Source organism: Micromys minutus (genome assembly GCF_963924665.1).
Source record: "Micromys minutus genome assembly, chromosome: 9".
Classification (NCBI taxonomy): domain Eukaryota; kingdom Metazoa; phylum Chordata; class Mammalia; order Rodentia; family Muridae; genus Micromys; species Micromys minutus.
In genome coordinates this window covers 34762525-34779224 of record NC_137978.1, presented here as the reverse complement: position 1 = coordinate 34779224, position 16700 = coordinate 34762525, and the positions used below count along the sequence as shown (strand labels likewise).

General features: G+C 46.5%; 1 protein-coding gene across 3 annotated transcripts in view; it reads left to right on the top strand.

The window, feature by feature from the left end:
- The first annotated feature begins 2325 nt into the window (after positions 1 to 2325).
- The window catches only part of ST3GAL3 (ST3 beta-galactoside alpha-2,3-sialyltransferase 3), a 187826-nt gene continuing 173451 nt past the window's right edge, over positions 2326 to 16700 (top strand). For 2 of the 3 annotated variants that reach the window (XM_080920916.1, XM_080920914.1), the window contains exon 1: positions 2326 to 2862. The gene's annotated coding sequence lies outside the window, so the exon portion shown is untranslated. The remainder of the gene's footprint in view (positions 2863 to 16700) is intronic. The other variant, XM_080920915.1, reaches the window with a different exon arrangement.

Genomic DNA, 16700 nt, shown 5'->3' with positions numbered 1-16700 from the left:
CTGGAGGCCAAGGGCAGGTGTAGCTACGCCCTTGGTCAGGGGTGGGGTGGGGCTGGTTAAGGGTGGGGGGGGGGACTAGAGGGCAACACTGAAGGGGTTCAACAGGTTTTTGCTCCTCTTGAATTTGTTTGCCTGGGCCCAATATTGGAGGGCTTCATACCTTGCTCTGTATACAGGAGTCAGATTTATAATACTTCCCCTTTTTTGTTACGTATGAACTCTATAAACCAAATTATTTTGAAAACTGGTGCATTACCTTGTCCTTAGCAATAAAATGTATTGAATGGAGGATTGACTGTGGTCTGCCCCATGGAGCCCAAGTGGCTCAGGGTCAGGCTGGGAAGCAGGGGCTGGGAAGCTGTTCCCTGGGTGGGTGCTGGCCTTCTGTATTGGGCCAATCGCCGCGGCTCTTGAGTATCCAGGGCATTGTGGCTCTCAGTACCTCCTTTTGCTTTTCCTAGAGGAGGTAACTGAAAGGATTGGGTTACAGTCTTCTCAGAGAGAAATGACTTAAACTCCTTTTGATGACATCAATATCCTGGTATGCAAATCACTTCCTGCATCGGAATTCCATTCACTGGAGGAAGTATGCTTTAGGTGCTTGAAAAGCAAAAGACATGTTGTCCCCACCGTGGCTGCAGAAGCTGCTCCCTGCAGTGCCTGTAGTTGGTGAGTGCTTTCATGGAGAGACCCAGTCTTTGTCCAGGGGTGGGGAGGGTGGGGGGCGGTCCATGAGTGGTCAAGAGTAGGTGATTTGAGCCTGCAAGGCATCTGCACCGTACACCTCCTAGACAATGTGCTTGCTGTCCCCGGAGCCTGGGAACCACTACTTAGTAATGGTCATGGGGAGAGAGAAGAGTTTCAAAGATGTTTGTTCAAAGCTAACTCCTTGGAGCCAAGGAAAGGAGGTTGCCCCTCTGTTCTTCACATGGGGATTTTTGGGGAGAAATGCCTGGGGAAGCTAGGTAAGGCTGAGCTTTCCTGGAAGGGAAGAAAACTTAATTTCCTAGGGAACCCGTAGTTCCTGCCCATGACTGTTGTTACCTCAGCCTTGCTGACGGACCTCAGAATCTCCGGCCTCATGTAATCCCAGCTCTGGGAATTGAGGGTTGAATGTAAGTCTTTGAATGTTTCAGGCAAAACACACTACTGCCAAGCCATATCCACCGACAACCCCTTCTCTTTTGCCCCTAAAGATGGGCCCACCGTGGGATGGAGAGATGGTTTAGCCATTAAGAGCACTTGCTTTTACAGGGAACCCAGGTTCAGTTGCCACTATCCACTTGATGGTTTGCAGCTGCCTGTAACTCCAGCTCCGGGGTCTATGAAACCTTCTTCTAGTGTACATAAGTACCGGAATATACATTCATACACTAAAATAGAATTAAAAAAACCCCAAACCAAAGACACCGGGACCCACAAAGTCGTCTAGGTTGGCATTGAACGTTTCATTCTGCTTCAGTTTACAGAGTAGTTAAGTACATACCACCACAGTGATTATCTAACTCAGTCACTCGAAAACACTTTTGGCCTATGTAATTATAAGAAAATTCCCAGTTCAAAAAACTGGGACTTTCCCAAGTCTCACAAACTGGCCTGTGTTTTTTTTTTTGTTCTGGGGCTGGGGATGGCCTGGGGCTTTGAGCTTGCTAAACTTCAAACTTGGCCCTGCCCTAGGCACTTCCTGGCCAGTGTGATCTAGTCTGGGCTCATGACCGATCACAGCCAAAGACTGCACTTCACATCAGCTTTTTGCCAAAGCAGAAACGTATGTCTTGTATAAGGTGTAGCGTTTGGATTGACATCTGAGAGTGGCAAGTTCTCCACCTCCTCTTCTGGGAAATTCTGTATTAAATTCTGCCTTAGGATAATACACTGAAGGATGAGGGTGCGACCTCATCCTGTTGGGTATGTGGGGTGGCTTTGTAGCCCCATCTGTGACCTTTATACGAGGTCACGTCTGAACTTAGCTGGCCTCTTATCCTCACAGGATTGAACAGGGCCTCAGGAAGCTTTCTGGGGGTGGTACCACCAGCGGCTGGGTCTGACAGCAGAGCGGTGGGGTGAGGACAGGAGACTTTCTCTGAGAACCAGAGGAGGCATAACCGCAGCCCAGGCTCCTTTCGAACAGCAGCTCCATGCGGCGCTCCTCCCAAGCCCCAACTACAGTCCAGGGATGAGGAGGGGGGTGGATTCGGCCTCCAGTTTCCATTGGGTCTCCGGGGTCCGGGCCCGCCCACCCCTGCGGCGAAGCCTCGCATTGGCCTGCCCGGTGCCCCGCCCGGCTCCAGTGCGCCCATTGGCTGCCGATGCCCGACCCCCGGCGCGGCCGCCGAGGCGGACCGCAGGATTGGTGGTCCTGCCGCTGCGTCTCCACCATGGCGGCGCCCGTGCATCCCGCCGCGTCTTGGGCTCCCTCTGGGGTCCCCTCGGCTGTCCCAGCTATTCGCGCTGCAATTGCCTCCGCGCTCTACGTGCGCCCTGGCGCCACCCGCCCCCGGCCTCCCTCTCCGCTGCGGTAAGGCCTGCCCTGCGTCCTCGACGCAGCTCTCGGCCACCGCGCCCCTCCCCCGGCCAGACCGGCCCGAGCCGCGCTGGGGACCGAAGCCCGGGCCCGGGTGGGGGCCAGGTCTGCGGAGGGCCTTGCAAGCCGGGCCGAGCGCGCCGAGGTCATCTGTGTGCAGTGCCCCGGGGCGCGCGAGTCTGGGCGCAGAGGAGGGTCACGGTCACCCGGGACCCGCTGTGGGACGAGCGCAAGAAAGTCTGGGGAAAGCCTAGCGGGAGTCACCAAGAGTAGCGGTTGTCATCTCTGCCCTCCCTGGGGCCAGATCCTCCTCGGAGCGACCGGGTCAGTTTGTCAAAGTACGTTTTCTCGCTACCGTTTCTTCTGGGTTGTTTCCCCATTGTCTTCTCAGTGATCTTGTTTGCGAGAGAGAAGCTTAGCGAGGACGGGAGATTTGATTAGGAGGATGTCCCACAGATGTGTTGAGACTCCTTTTTACAACAGCACCCATTTTTATGATTCCTCAATAAATCTCATCTTCATTTGTTTCTCTCGAGTCCCAATGGGGAGGTGGTAAGACTGAGTCACTGTAGTTAACACAGGGAGTGACCGGTGAAGGGAGACCGCTGTTATCCCAGAAAGCAAAGAGTGCTTAACACATTTCTGTGAGGTCCTTTGACTTACCGGTACTAAACCACGGGTCAGGCTCCCGATATGTAACACAGTAGATATGACAATTCCAGTTGTGTCTCTAAACTTTCAATTAAAGACTCGGAGTCTGAGCCCAGGGTGATAGGTGCACATCTGTACAAGCACTAGAAACTGAAGCAGGAGGATTGCTTCAGAGGCCAGCCTGGGCTACATAGAATAATATCTGGTGAATAAGAGCCACATAGCAAGACCCAATCTCAAAAGACTGAAGGAAGGAAAAGAAGAAAGATTGGAGGATTAAAAATTGGAGTAAAACCTTATGACCAGATGGGAGTTTCACATAGTAGCAGACATTTTGAAATATAAATTGGTGTTAGTTGCTCCATTTCATAAATCTGATGTCTCTGTCTCCTAACAAGTAAGTTAATGATGAAGCAAAGAAAGTCTGTCCCTAGAGACTAATGAGCTTGCTCACATAGTCAAGCACCTACTGAATACACGCTTTGTTTTGTGCAAGGCATTAACTTGAGGGAAACCTGGACAATTAAAATGTGGAACTTGTTCTCTAGGCCTGTGAAGGATGTAGGAATGAAACACTCAAATGATACACTTAGGGTGTGGTCTCTAGAATTCCAAGACAGTGGATGCTTCAAGGAGTTATAAAAGGAGAAGCGATTGTGTTTCAGGAAGGTTTCATGGCGGAACTGAAGTTTTTTGGAGTTTTTGAACAACGAAGTGTGGAAAGGCTGCTTGGAGGAGAAGTGAGCCAAGGAGAAGCCAGGATGCCGAAGGTGGTGGAGGACTCGGTGCATGTGTGTGGTTCCGGGGCTTTCACAGCAGAAAAAGAAAGGGAGATGAGGTTATACAAAAGAGAAGTTGGGGGCTGGAGATGTAGTTCAGTTGGTAGGATCCCTTGTCTAGCATGCAAGGAGCTCTAGATTTGATCCTCAGGACCACATAAATTCAGCATGGTGATACTCTTTGCCTATAATCCTAATGCTTTGGAGGTGGAGGCAGGGGGATCACAAGTTCAAGGTCATCTCTAACTACCCAGTGAACTTGAGGCTAGCCTAGGCTACTAGGCTAAACCAAAACAACCAAAAGGCGGGCTAGAGAAGCACCTTTGTCCTGTGTGGTGCAAGGGATAAACAAATCATCACCTGAACCTGGCCGGAAAGACACAGTAAGTGACACTTAGATGGGAATGTCATTTTCATAGCTGCCTGGCTTGGCCACCCAAGAGCTGGACTCCATGTTACTCCTTGCCTTCACCTACTGGCTTTGTGCCGTTAGGAACAGTCCTAGGTCTGCCACCACATTGCTCTGACTGATTTCTTTGAGCTCTAACAGTCACCACACAGGTTTGGGGCCTCATGTTTCTGGGAACTGCCCCAGAATCTCCTGAACCTGTGTGTCTCCCCCTTTCCGTTAGACCGCACCCGCCATTACGGATAGGCATGTCACTTCTCTGTTTCTCAGGGGCTCTACTGTTTGGTTAGGCCCAGGGCCGCCTGGCATCAGCAGGTTATTGCCATACCCTTTAGTATATTGCACTAGGTCCCTGCAGCCATGTGGCTTTGCGTTTTGTTTGAGCTCCATGTATTTGCTTGTGTTGGCCTTTGATGTCTTAAATGAGCCCTTCATTCTCCTTCGTTACCTTGACCCATATTTTATGGCCATTCCATACGGAACTTCCTCTGTAAAGTTTCTCTGTACTTCCCACCCCTCCCCCAAGATGAGCTGTCTCTCTTTAATTTTGGGGCTCTACCTTTTGTATTTGTATTGGTCTGGTATTAGTTCTCTTCTGTGTGATGTGTGGGTGTGTTTTGTTTGTTGACTTGGTGTATTTTGAGGCAAGATCTTGTTTAGTGTAGGCCTTGAACTCTCCCCTGCCCTTTCACCCCCATTTTAGACAGGACCGCAGGCAGCCCAGGTCAGCCTCAAGCAGCTGAGGACCTTGAACTCAGAATCTCCTTGTCCCCTCACCTCTTCAGGTTTCAAAGTTTGCCTGTTTGCCATAATTACTTTACCATCTCTTCCACTCACAGTGTTACATCTACTTTAAAAGACACTGCTGTCTTCCTTCTTGTCTTGCACAGTGTTTTTGCATAGTAGGTACTTAGCATATATATTTTATGTACAAAATAGTATTTTTTTGATACAGGCAATACTGTAGTTGTCATCTACTGTTCCTGCCCGCTGTAATTACTGGTCACTGTTCCTTTGCAGCATACTAAAAAACTATTCTAACTAAAAGAAAAAAGACGGAGTAGGGTTCTGGGGTTGTGGCTCTATTGGTTAAGTGCTTGCTAGGCATTTGTTAGGCTCTGAGTTTCATCCTAGCATTTCATAAATAGGGTATGGTCGGACATGCTTGTAATCCCAGCCTTCTGTCGGTGGAAGCAGGAAGCTCGGGCACTGAAGACCCATCCAGTTGTCTGAGTTGGTAAAATCACTTGCTGCCAAGCCTCGTGACCTGAATTTGATTCCTGGAATAACCACATGTTAGAAGCAAAGAACTGCTCCTCTGACTGCCACATGGGTATGTTTGGTGGGCAAACAAACTTAAAGAGAGACAAAAGTTCAAGAGGATCTTCAGCTATTTGTGGAATTTGAGGGCAGCCTGGACTACACAGGATCTTGTCTCTCCACTTCCACTCCCCACGAAGATTGTCCTGAAGTAGGATAGTTACAAAAACATCATTTGGGCAATCAAAATATTTGTCATAAAAACATGCAAGTAAATTGGCCATAGGAGAGAATGCTTTGCTAAGAGATCTGCAGTATTGGTTTGTGTAATTTAAGAGTAGAAAAAAAAAAAAACAACTTAAGATTTGGGTGGCTTAGCAGTACCTAAGTTGGCTTCCTGTTCATTCAGCCTATTTACCGTGAGTGTGCAGACTCTGCTGTCACTCAGAGATGGAGACAGGTGGAGATAGTGGGTGGCCAGTCCAGTGGGTACCAGCTTTACAGCTTCCATTCTCTTGCTTTGCTCCCATCCTGTTGGTCAGAGAGGGGCGTGTGGCCTTTTTCCTAACTTTAAAACAGGGTGGGGAGCAGCACAAAGCTTAGGATTTATGCACAAAGAGCCAGAGCTATTTTGGCACCACCGACTACTACATATCCTGTGGGTATCAAATCACAGACCATTGACAGTCAGAGCTAGGGAGTCGGATGTGCACTAGAGGCAAGTATGCAAGAAGCAGAAGGGCCAAGACTCCATCTCAACCTGAACAAATGCTCCTAAGCCAAGGCTAGAAATACAAGGGCAATAAATCACACCCCAATGATAATACAGCCATTCCTTAGAGGCTGACTGTTTGACAGCAGGCTGTTTTGTCTGGAGACAGTGTCGCATGGAACTCTGGCTGGCCTGGAGTCCTCCATGTAGCTGAGGATTACTTTGAACTCCGAATCCTCCTGTTTGCACCTCTCAAGTGTTATAGCATTCTGAGGTGTTCAACACCTAGCAAGTATGCACCATATTGCTCACTTGGGAACAGAGACAGTAGGATGAAGTGTTTGAGGCTAGCCTCAGATACACATCAAAATTAAGTGAAGACTAAGATGTAGTTTAACTGTTAAAGTGCTTGCCTGGCACAAAGCTCAGAAATAATAAGTAGGCTAAATCATCTTTAGGTTTTTTTATTTATGAAGTCAGAAAGAGGAGGCAAAGTCAGGAGTCTCAGATTCAGGGGCAGCCTGGGCTACGTAAGTGAGACCTTGTCTCAGAATTAAAAAAAAAAAAGTTAAGAGTATAAAACTTTGAGATGCATTTAATTGGTTTAATTGGATTTAAATGAGACTTTAAACTTGGTATTTGGGCTTGCTTTTGATAAAGCTAAGTGTTGGCTGGAGTTCTGACTAAGGAGACAGAAGAGCTGACTTTCTGGCTTTCGGTCTTGACTCTGTCACCAACCACCTGTTGGAAATTGTTTCGTTTTAACTTCCTGTGCTTTAGTCTGATCCCAGGATTTGTGCATACTGGGTAAGACCAGTGCCACTGAACCATATTCCCATCCAGTGTCTTCTTGCCTTGTCATTTCCTCAAGAGTCCTAGTTTGTAGACCAGGCTGGCCTCGAACTCACAGAGCTCCTCCTGCCTCAACTTGCCAAGTGCTGGGATTAAAGGTGTATGCCACCATATCTGGCTACTGTGTATCTTTTGTTTTTACATGGTATTTAGCTATACCTGGCAGTCTACGCCACTCCAGCAGACTCTAGTCTTTGCACAGTATTCCTTAAACAGGCCTTGGTGCCAGCTTCTAACACTGTAACATTACAATTGGAAAGATACATCCTGGCTTCTAACATTGTAGCATTACTGATTGGAATGATACATCCCAACTAGCTAAACTAAACCAGCAGGTACTGTACTGGTACTGTCAACTTTCTATGGGTAATTTTCTTGGACTACCTCTGAGGCTGTGCAGCTCTCTTATTAAGACAGTTTAGTATTTACGTATAACCCCACACAGCTTCCTTTATACTTGAAATCACCTGTGACTGTAGTCTGGGATACAGTGTAAACCTTTTTGTGCTTCTGTCTTTGTCTCCTGAGTGTAGACATTATAGTCATGAACCACCATGCCTGGATCAGACATGTTTTTTGTTTGTTTTTTAGAGATTTATTTATTTATTTTATGTATGTGAGTACACTGTCACTCTCTTCAGTCATTCCAGAAGAGGACATCAGATCTCATTACAGATGGTTGTGAGTCATGAGGTTGCTGGAAATTGAACTCAGAACCTCTGGAAGAGCAGTCAGTACTCTTAACTGCTGAGCCATCTCTCCAGCCCCTCAGACATGTTTTTGTTTTGTTTTTGACACAGGGTCTCTAGCCCAGGGTGTCCTGGAATTCATTATATAGCTGAGGATAAATTTGAACATCTCATCCTTCCATTTCTTCCTGGATACTGAGCAGGCATACACCACATGGCCATCAAACATAAATGTGATGCCCCCCCCATGTGTGTGTGTGTGTGTGTGTGTGTGTGTGTGTGTGTGTGTGTGTGTGTATGTGTGAACACAGGTATCTGCAGAGATGGTTGTGTTCATGAAGCTGGAGTTACAGGAGGTTTTGAGCTCCCTAGTATGGGTACTGGGAATTGTATTCAAGTCCTCTGCAGGAAATGCAGTGTTTTAGAATTTATATATTATTATTTGTTTCTGTGCCTGTGTGTGTGTGTGTGGGGGGGGGTGGTGCCATAGCATGTGTGTGGAGCTCAGAGAATAACTTTGTGGGTTAGTTCTCTTCCTCCACCTTTATGTGGGTTCTTGGGATAGAACGGGATAGAACTTGGTACTTTCTGCTTACACAGCGAACACTTTTATCTGCTCAGTCATCTCTCCGATTCCCAGACACCTAAAAAATATTTTCAATCTGTGGTTGATAGAGTGTGGAACAGGCAAAGATGGAGGGCTGATGGCCTTAGAACAAGGGCTGAGCTAAGGGTTTTGTGGCTGTCTAAAGGGGCCAGGTGTCAGATTGGAATATAAAGTAATGGTTTTCTATAGAACTTAATGCCTAATTTAAAGTCTTCATTAACCATCAGTCATTAGCTAGGAGGATGTGGGTTTAGAGGGCTTTTCACGAAGGAAACAATGTATACCCAGGCCCAGAGACCCAAGAACATAGCTACATCCTGAGGCCACTTTATGGCAGGAGCGCAGAATGTCTTCAGTCTGTGGGTGGAAATGATGTCAAAGTCAGTCAAGAAGATTGAGATAAAGCCTCATCCTGAGGATGATTAGGGGCCAGGAAAGAATTGGCCTGTAGGAAATGACATTATCAGCTTTGCCTTTCAGGAGGATCACTGGAAGGAGGAGGGAGGAGGAAGGAGGGTGATGATCTTGATGCAGAAAGCTCTGAGGTTTACAGCCGTAGTCTTAAGCCTACTACTAGTCATAAAAGATTTATAGATGAGATTATGGTGAGGTAAGAGAGAGGAAGGACACTAGAGGCTGATACAATACTGTCAGGTGCCAGGTGCCCCATGGCCTATGGAAGCACAGATAAGAGCCAGCAGAGCAGATAGATTTCAGTCAGCTTCACTAGTTTCTCACGTATGACCTTGAGCGGGCTGCAGACCTCTTGTGTCTTCCTGATTTTTTCAGATTTGAAAATTAGAGATAAAATTTCTTACCTTCCACAGTTGTGATGATCGGCTTAGAATAAAAGGTAAAAAGGTCTCGGCCCATGCTGTGTAAGGTTGTCTGTCTGTCTGTCTCATAGGTATGAATGTGTATGTGTGTGGTGGGGGACATGAGTATGTTATGGCTGCATGAAGAGGCTAGGAGCGGACCCTCAGGAGCTGTCCACATTGTTTTCTTCTGAGACACAGTCTTTCCCTGACCCAGGGCTCTCTGACTAAGCTAGGCTGACTGGCCATCAAACGCCAGCGGTCCTCCTGTCTCCTGTCCCTCTCACTGGGACTATCAACGTATACTAACATAGTCTTGTTTTTGTGTGGGTCCTGAGGAATTTCACTTAGGTTCTTCTGCCTATGTGGCAGGCATTTACCAACGGAGCCATGCTCACAGCTCCATAAAGAACGTCTTGCAGTAAAAATAATGACTTTGCTGTTCCTAACATTTAATACATATTACCTCAGCCATTGTGGTGACCATTTGCCTTAAGTTCCCTTCACTAAAGATAACCACCACCTGCTTCATTCTTTAAAATGTCTTTTAAGTGATTGATGATGCTTGTCTGGGAGTGTTAGGCAGAAGGGAATTTATTCTGACATTCAAAGGGAGAATTGATATGAGCATCATACCGATTAAAGCGGTGTTTGAATGCTAACCAGTTCTGTACCCAGTCCTCTTGTGGAACTGACCCCAGTGTACAGCACACGGTCAGCCACTGATGACTGATGATGACATAACACCTGGGTGCTGACGCATTAGCTTCATGATGACATAATGCTTGGGTGCTGAAATGTTTGCTTCTTGCTCTGTTCTTGCTGACTTCTTTCCCCTTGAGAGCTTATGCTTCTACTGTCTTCTGGAGAGTTTTGTTTTGTTTTGTTTTTTAATAAGGATGCTGATAGGGTTTAAGTTGGATTTTTTTTTCTCTCGAGCTATTCTGGCTGAGCATAAGCTGCTTTCTGCCCCCTGCAGAGTTGATCATATTTATCCTGATGGCACTTTATCTGTTGCCTGCCAGGACTGTCTCAGTACATCATTCTTTCCTTCACGGCAGGTTTTGTTTCAAAATAATGATGAAATGGCATGTTCCTATGCATTGTTGGTTTCGAGACATGATCTTCCTGTGTAATCCTGGCTGTCCTGGAACTAACTGTGTAGACCAGGCTGGGCCTCAAACTTACAGAGATCTTCCCGACTCTGCCACCATGCCTGGCAACCTTTTTACCCCCTTTTAAATCTTGTGTTATATTTGTATGCATGTGTTCATGTGTGAGAGCAGGCATGTGTATGTGGATGTCAGAGGACAACCTCACAGGTCAAACCTCACCTTTCATCTCATTTGAGACAGGATGTCTCTTGTCCGCTATGCCAGGCTTGCTGACCTAGGAGCTGGTGGGGATTTACCTATCTTCCTCTTTCCTTCTCCACAGAAGCACTGGGATTCCAGATCACTGTGCTCTGTGCCTCACTTTTACATGGGCTCAGGGGATTTGAACTCAGGTCTTTATGCTTGCATGGCAAATGCTTTACTCACTGAGCTAACTCCCTATCTGGAGTGTATTGTGGATGTATGTGTGTGTGCTTGTGTGTGCATGACTGTGTGCGTGTAGAAGCCAAAGATCAGCTTTAGTTGTTCCTCAGAAATCATTACATTGTGTGTATGTATGTGTATGTTTACAGAATGTTGTATGGTGTGTGTGTGTTCTGTATAGAATATGTGTATGCTATGTTCGGTATGTGTATTGTATGTGTGTATTGAGTGTGCTTGTGTATACAGAATGTATGTGTTGTGTGTGTATAGAGTGTGCATTCTGTGTGTGTGTAGTGTGGTGAGTGGTGTGTGAAGCATGAGAATGTTTTTATGTGCTTCTGCTAACAAAGTAACAAGAATGGTAACGTTGATAAACTAAATCTACTCTCAGATGCACCCAGCCGGGTTTCCTTGGAAGAAAGCTAATCTCTAGCCTTCACGAGACAGGTGCTTTGTCTCAGAAGGGCAGGTGCATGCACTTCTGGCATATCAGGTAGGTCACATGGTCTGGAAACTAGGAAAACCAATATTCCCATGGAAGAAAAACAGCAGAAGCACCGCAGTTAAGTTCTTGAGGTCCTGTAAGGATTTGTCAGGATGCTGGCTGACAAAGTCTGTGGTTTCTCCGTATTCATTGTGATGATCCTCCCCCCTTTCTTTTCGTGCTGATGATCTGATTGTTACGGACTTGTCGTTTACTACTGCATGAAAAGCGTACATTAGGAAGTGAACATGTCCCCACCTCTCACCTGTGCAGTCTCTGTACTAACTGAACCCCCTTTGCCATGGGAGCCAGTGCCAAGGAAATGAAAGGTTGGGCAAATTCATACAAAGGTGAGAGTTTGGGTGGATCACGCTGAGCACCCTGGAGATGCACCCTTTGGGGGCAGGTGGCCTGTGAGACTAAAGTGGCCTCATGTTGGTGTTGGCCAGTTCAGTCCTGTGTCTTTGTGTTGTGGTCTGAGTGTGTTTCCTGACATAATCCTGTAGCAGTTCCCCAACGCCAGCCGGAGAGAGCTCACATTCCCCAGCAGGGTTACGGGACCAGCTTTCCAGGTTCAGGCTAAGTTCAGACATCACCTCTCGGAAGCGACAGCCATTAATTACCGCCATCCCATAATGTCTGAGCCTTGTTTGTTCAGCAGTTTCGCGGCCGTTGGCAGCAGTTATCCCTGGCAGGTAAATAATGGCTTTGTTTGCTCTGATAAGATAGCAGGTTCCAGCGTGGCTGCCCACAGTTCTGAGGCACAGCGGTTTGTCCTCTGTTTCCTTTAAGGCAGGGTCTCTCCATGTAGCCCTGGCTGGCCCAGAATTCATTATACAAATAAGACTCACCTTGGACTGGTCATTATTGTTTCTTTATTAGCTTTTTATTTGTTTTAAAAGTGAATGTGTAAACAATCTGGAGCCACTGCCTAGGCTTGAACATGCAGGGTCCCAGAGAAGGAGCAGGAAGGAGCATCTCCCTCACAGTCATAAAACCATATACTGTTGAGTACATGTACGAGCAGAGCAGTTAGGGCTGTTCTTACAGGGGACCCAGGTTTGGTTCCCAGCACTCACATCAGGTGTAACTCCAATTCCAGGTGATCTCTGATGCTTCTGACCTCTGCCAGCACCTGTACCCATGTGCATGCGCCCACACAGATACACAATTAAAAATAAAGTAAATCTGTACACAGAGAAGAAAGAACATCAGTGGCTAGTGGACCTCATTAAACCTGAGGCCATCACATGGCTTCAGTTTGAGATTTGTAACAGAGTGCATTGCGTTCTCAGTAAGGGCCCTCAGTGTGTTTTTCTAGTGTTTTCGCCTTCACTAGAGACAAGATAGCTTTGGCTCTTTTTTCTTGTCCCCTGATTTTTCAGTCTGGGGTACACGTTCTCCATCTGCCTGCAACACAGCAGAGTCCAGTGAGCTGGCCTCATTGGGGCACAGACCTGTCCCTTCTGTTACATAGTAATGCTACATAGTAACATTGTAGCTGCTTTTGAGCTACAAGGTGGTTTCCCATTCTCTGAGCCTGCTGCTATTCCCCAGCCTTACTTTCCACATGAGCCCCTACCCCTCTGTTTCAGGCGGGTCAGGCAGGCAGGGCCAGTCTCAAATACTGAAGTATGATTTTCTCAAGTCTACGCTCATAGAAGTCACCTTTTCCAAATAAAAATTATGTATACAACTTTTTCCTCTGAATACCATTGAGACAAATAAGCTAAAAGTATATATATATAAATATATAAAATATTAAGTATATATACATATATATGTGTGTGTGTGTGTATATATATATATATATATATATATATTTAAGACTGAACCTTAACAGCTCCTTTCTGAAGACTCCCAGATCCCTCCAGTAAAAGCGATGATGAATTCACCTGTGCAAAACCAAAAGCTTCCTTTCTGTGGATTTTCACTCCTTGTACCCTTCCCTGGTCTCCAAACAGCTCTGCAGTCACAGGCACGAGTCCTGGCTCACAGCCTTTCCTAACTCCTAGCAAGCATGAACAGTATAGAGTGCATTTGTTATTACTGTATGTGTATGCGGTATGTGTGTTAATGCCATGGTGCCTGTCTGCGCATCAGAGGACAACCCTGGAGAGTTGATTTTCCCTTTCCACTGCAGGATCTGAGCATCTTACTGAGGTTGTCAGGTTGTAAGCCTTCATCAGTAAGTGTTTACCCACTGAGGGATCTCACCGGTCTGTCCCCCTAACCCCTGCTTTTAAAGATTTATTTTTTATTTTCCAAGTACGTGTGTGTGCCTGCCTGCATGTACGCATGTGCACTGCATTTGTGGCTGGTTCCAGTATGGATCTGAAGAGGGCATCGGATCCCAGGAACTGGATTACAGATGGCTGTGAGCCACCATGCTGGGAATTGAATCTGGGATCTCTGGAAGAACAGCCAGTGCTCTTGGTTGCTGAGTCATCTCTCCAGCCCGTGTTCAACTTATTGACACAGCAGCGACTCATCTACAACAGTTGGGTCACCAAAAAAGTTGCAATAAGTCCTAGTATGTTTTAAATAATATTCTAAATGTGATTGACAACAACATAATTTTCATCTTTTCTCTTTCCTTTGTTGTTAGTTTTTAATTACACCTATCTATTTATCTGCTGGTGTGTATGTGGAGGAATTCATGGGCCAGTAGCCTGGTCCTCGCCCCTCTGTGAGTCCTGGAGACTGAACTCAGGTGTTTGACAAGTGCCACTACTTGCTGAGCCATGGTCCATGTTTCCTGGTTTTAAAAACTCTATATTTAATTTCTGTTTAGGAAGTCACTGTGAGGCTGGGGGCCAGTCAGGAGAAAGACACCTCATGGCACCAATTTTATTAACTGTGTGTCTGGCTGGGTTTTTTTTTTTTTTTTTTTTTTTTTTGCATGTCTGTGAACATGTATGTGCCCAATGCCCAAATATGCCAGACGAGAGTGTCAGATCTCTTGGAGTTGGAGTTACAGATCGTTGTGAGCCTTCATGTGGGTGTTGGGAATTGAGCCCAGGTCCTCTGAAAGAACAGCCAGTCCTCTTAACCGAGTCACATCTCCAGTCACCAGCAAAGTGTAATATAATGATTATTAATGGAAAGAGCTGGGATACTGTGGATTGAGTAGTGAGAAGTAAATCAACGGCAGGTGGACCAGTGAACAGCATCAGGAGCCAGCAGCAAGCTACAGCAGCGAGAAACAGCTCATATTGGAGGCTGTGTGGAGGCAGACGTCAAGAGATTAGAACTTGGCAGCCCTGCCACTGTAGAAACCACTGACATTTCCTCAGTCAAGCACAACTAATGTCTGGCCCAGACATACACCCATTCTGAGGTATTTTTACCCACTGCTGCGCCAAAGGCTATCTCCATGAGCAGTTAGGAAGCTATGTCTATGTGAAAATTTATAGTTGAATGTTTATGGTAACATTACGCAAACCAAAAGAAGAAAGAACTCAAATACCTACCCATGATGGATGAGTAAGATATGGTACGTCTATATAAGGGAGTATTATCTGGCAGTAGAAAGCAATAGGTGTTGATATGTGCCATAGCAAACAAGAACCTCAAACTCATTGTTAATTGGTAGAGGCCAACCACAAATATCCACGTATTGTGTGATTTTGTTTTTATGACATTCCAGAATAGGCCCACGGGGTGGAGGAGGAACTGACTCCCTTTCATTGTCTTTTAGCCTCTTCATCTCCTGAGTTCATCATTCAAATGTGCACCCCCTCCCCACACATGTACACACACATGCACGTGCATGAGTGTGCACACACACATCTGTTGTTTTGGTTTAAGAATAGTGTAAAAATGAATTGTAATTAGGAGCTAATAGGCAATAAATCTGTAATCATCATAGTGGGAAGCTGGGTCCTTAGGGTACCCTTTGGGTTTAAATTCCCTTTGTTGAGGTGGGAAGGGGAGTGGGATGGTGTGGTGGGTGGAGCCTGAAAAAATTGCTCAGAAGTTAAGAGCCCAGGCTGAAGTTCCAGGGGACCTGGGCTTGGTTCCCGGTGCACATATGGTGGCTCACAACCATCTGAAGTTTGTGTTCCAGAGGATCCAGGACCCTCTTCTGACCTCCACAGACCTGGGCGTGCATCTGGTGTACTGATATGCACACAGACAAAATGCTGATGCACGTTGTGAACTGAATTCTCTCTGGATGCTTGCTGCCTTTGCCGGAAGGTTCAGAGGGGCCGGTTCCATCAGTGAGCTCTAAGCCGTCCATTTTCTCTGTCCCATTTGTCCCATCGGCTCAGGCAGTGCCGACCTCCTGTGACTTCTGCTGGTTTTGATTTGTTCAGGAAATCCTTCAGACTTTTCCTTTTATCTTGTTCATCTTTTTTTCATTTTAATCAGTTACAGCCTTTATGACCCTCACTGTATTTTCAGGAATCTTTCTCTTCCATACTTCGAATCTTTTACATATTCCTTTCAGCTCTTTGTGTCCCTGTGTCGTCCCCAAGGTGTCATCTCCAACCCCACCCCCTGCAGATTTGACTGTTAAGTCCTTGTTGTTGGTTTACTGCTTGTGATGGTTAATCCCATTTGCCAACTTGATTGGACTGAGAAAGACCTAGTGATTTAGTAAAAGAAACTTCTGGGTGTGTCTTTGAGAGTGTTTTCAAAGAGGATTAGGCCTCACACACTCCACCTACTGTGGATTGCTGTATTCAGGATTTGAGTAGAGTGTTGGGATGTGTTGTGTGAAAGGTGGGGCCTAGATGGAGGAAGTGTGGCTCCTGTTACCACTCTGTCTACTGTGCTTCTCCTGAGTGAATCAGCTCCCAGCCTTCCTGCCTCACCGAAACCCCGGAGATGGAAGTCTAGTGGTCGTGGCCTGATGCCTCTGAAATTGTAAGCAAGAGATAGAAAACCTTTCTTCTCTTTGCTTCCCTCAGGTGTTCGGTCATAGCAACGAGAAGGTACCTAGTCTCCCCCCAACCCCCGCCCCCAGCTGGATCTTTGCCCTCTGCTCCTGGTGTGTGTTTTTGAAAAGCCATTTGGGGGAGGGTGTGTAGAACTGACTTTGCTGGAGATGGAGCCCGGTTCTGCACCTAAGCTACAGCGTGAGCTCTTGTTACATCTCCATGCTGGTCTTGTTAATGGCCTTTGCTGGGTTCCTGACTTCTCTTCTCCCCCCCCCCATACTTCGTTAATTTGCCCTCTTGACTTTTCCTGTTCTTTTCTCTTTTGTTGCAGTATTTTTATGTAGCCCCTGAAGGTACCAATTCTTCACTGTTATGATCTCTATTTATTTGAAACGTTGTCTCACTAAGCAGCCCTGGCTAGCCTGGGATTTGCTGTGTTGATCAGATTGGCCATCAAATCTGCCACCTGAGTATGCGTCACTACCTGACTCTGT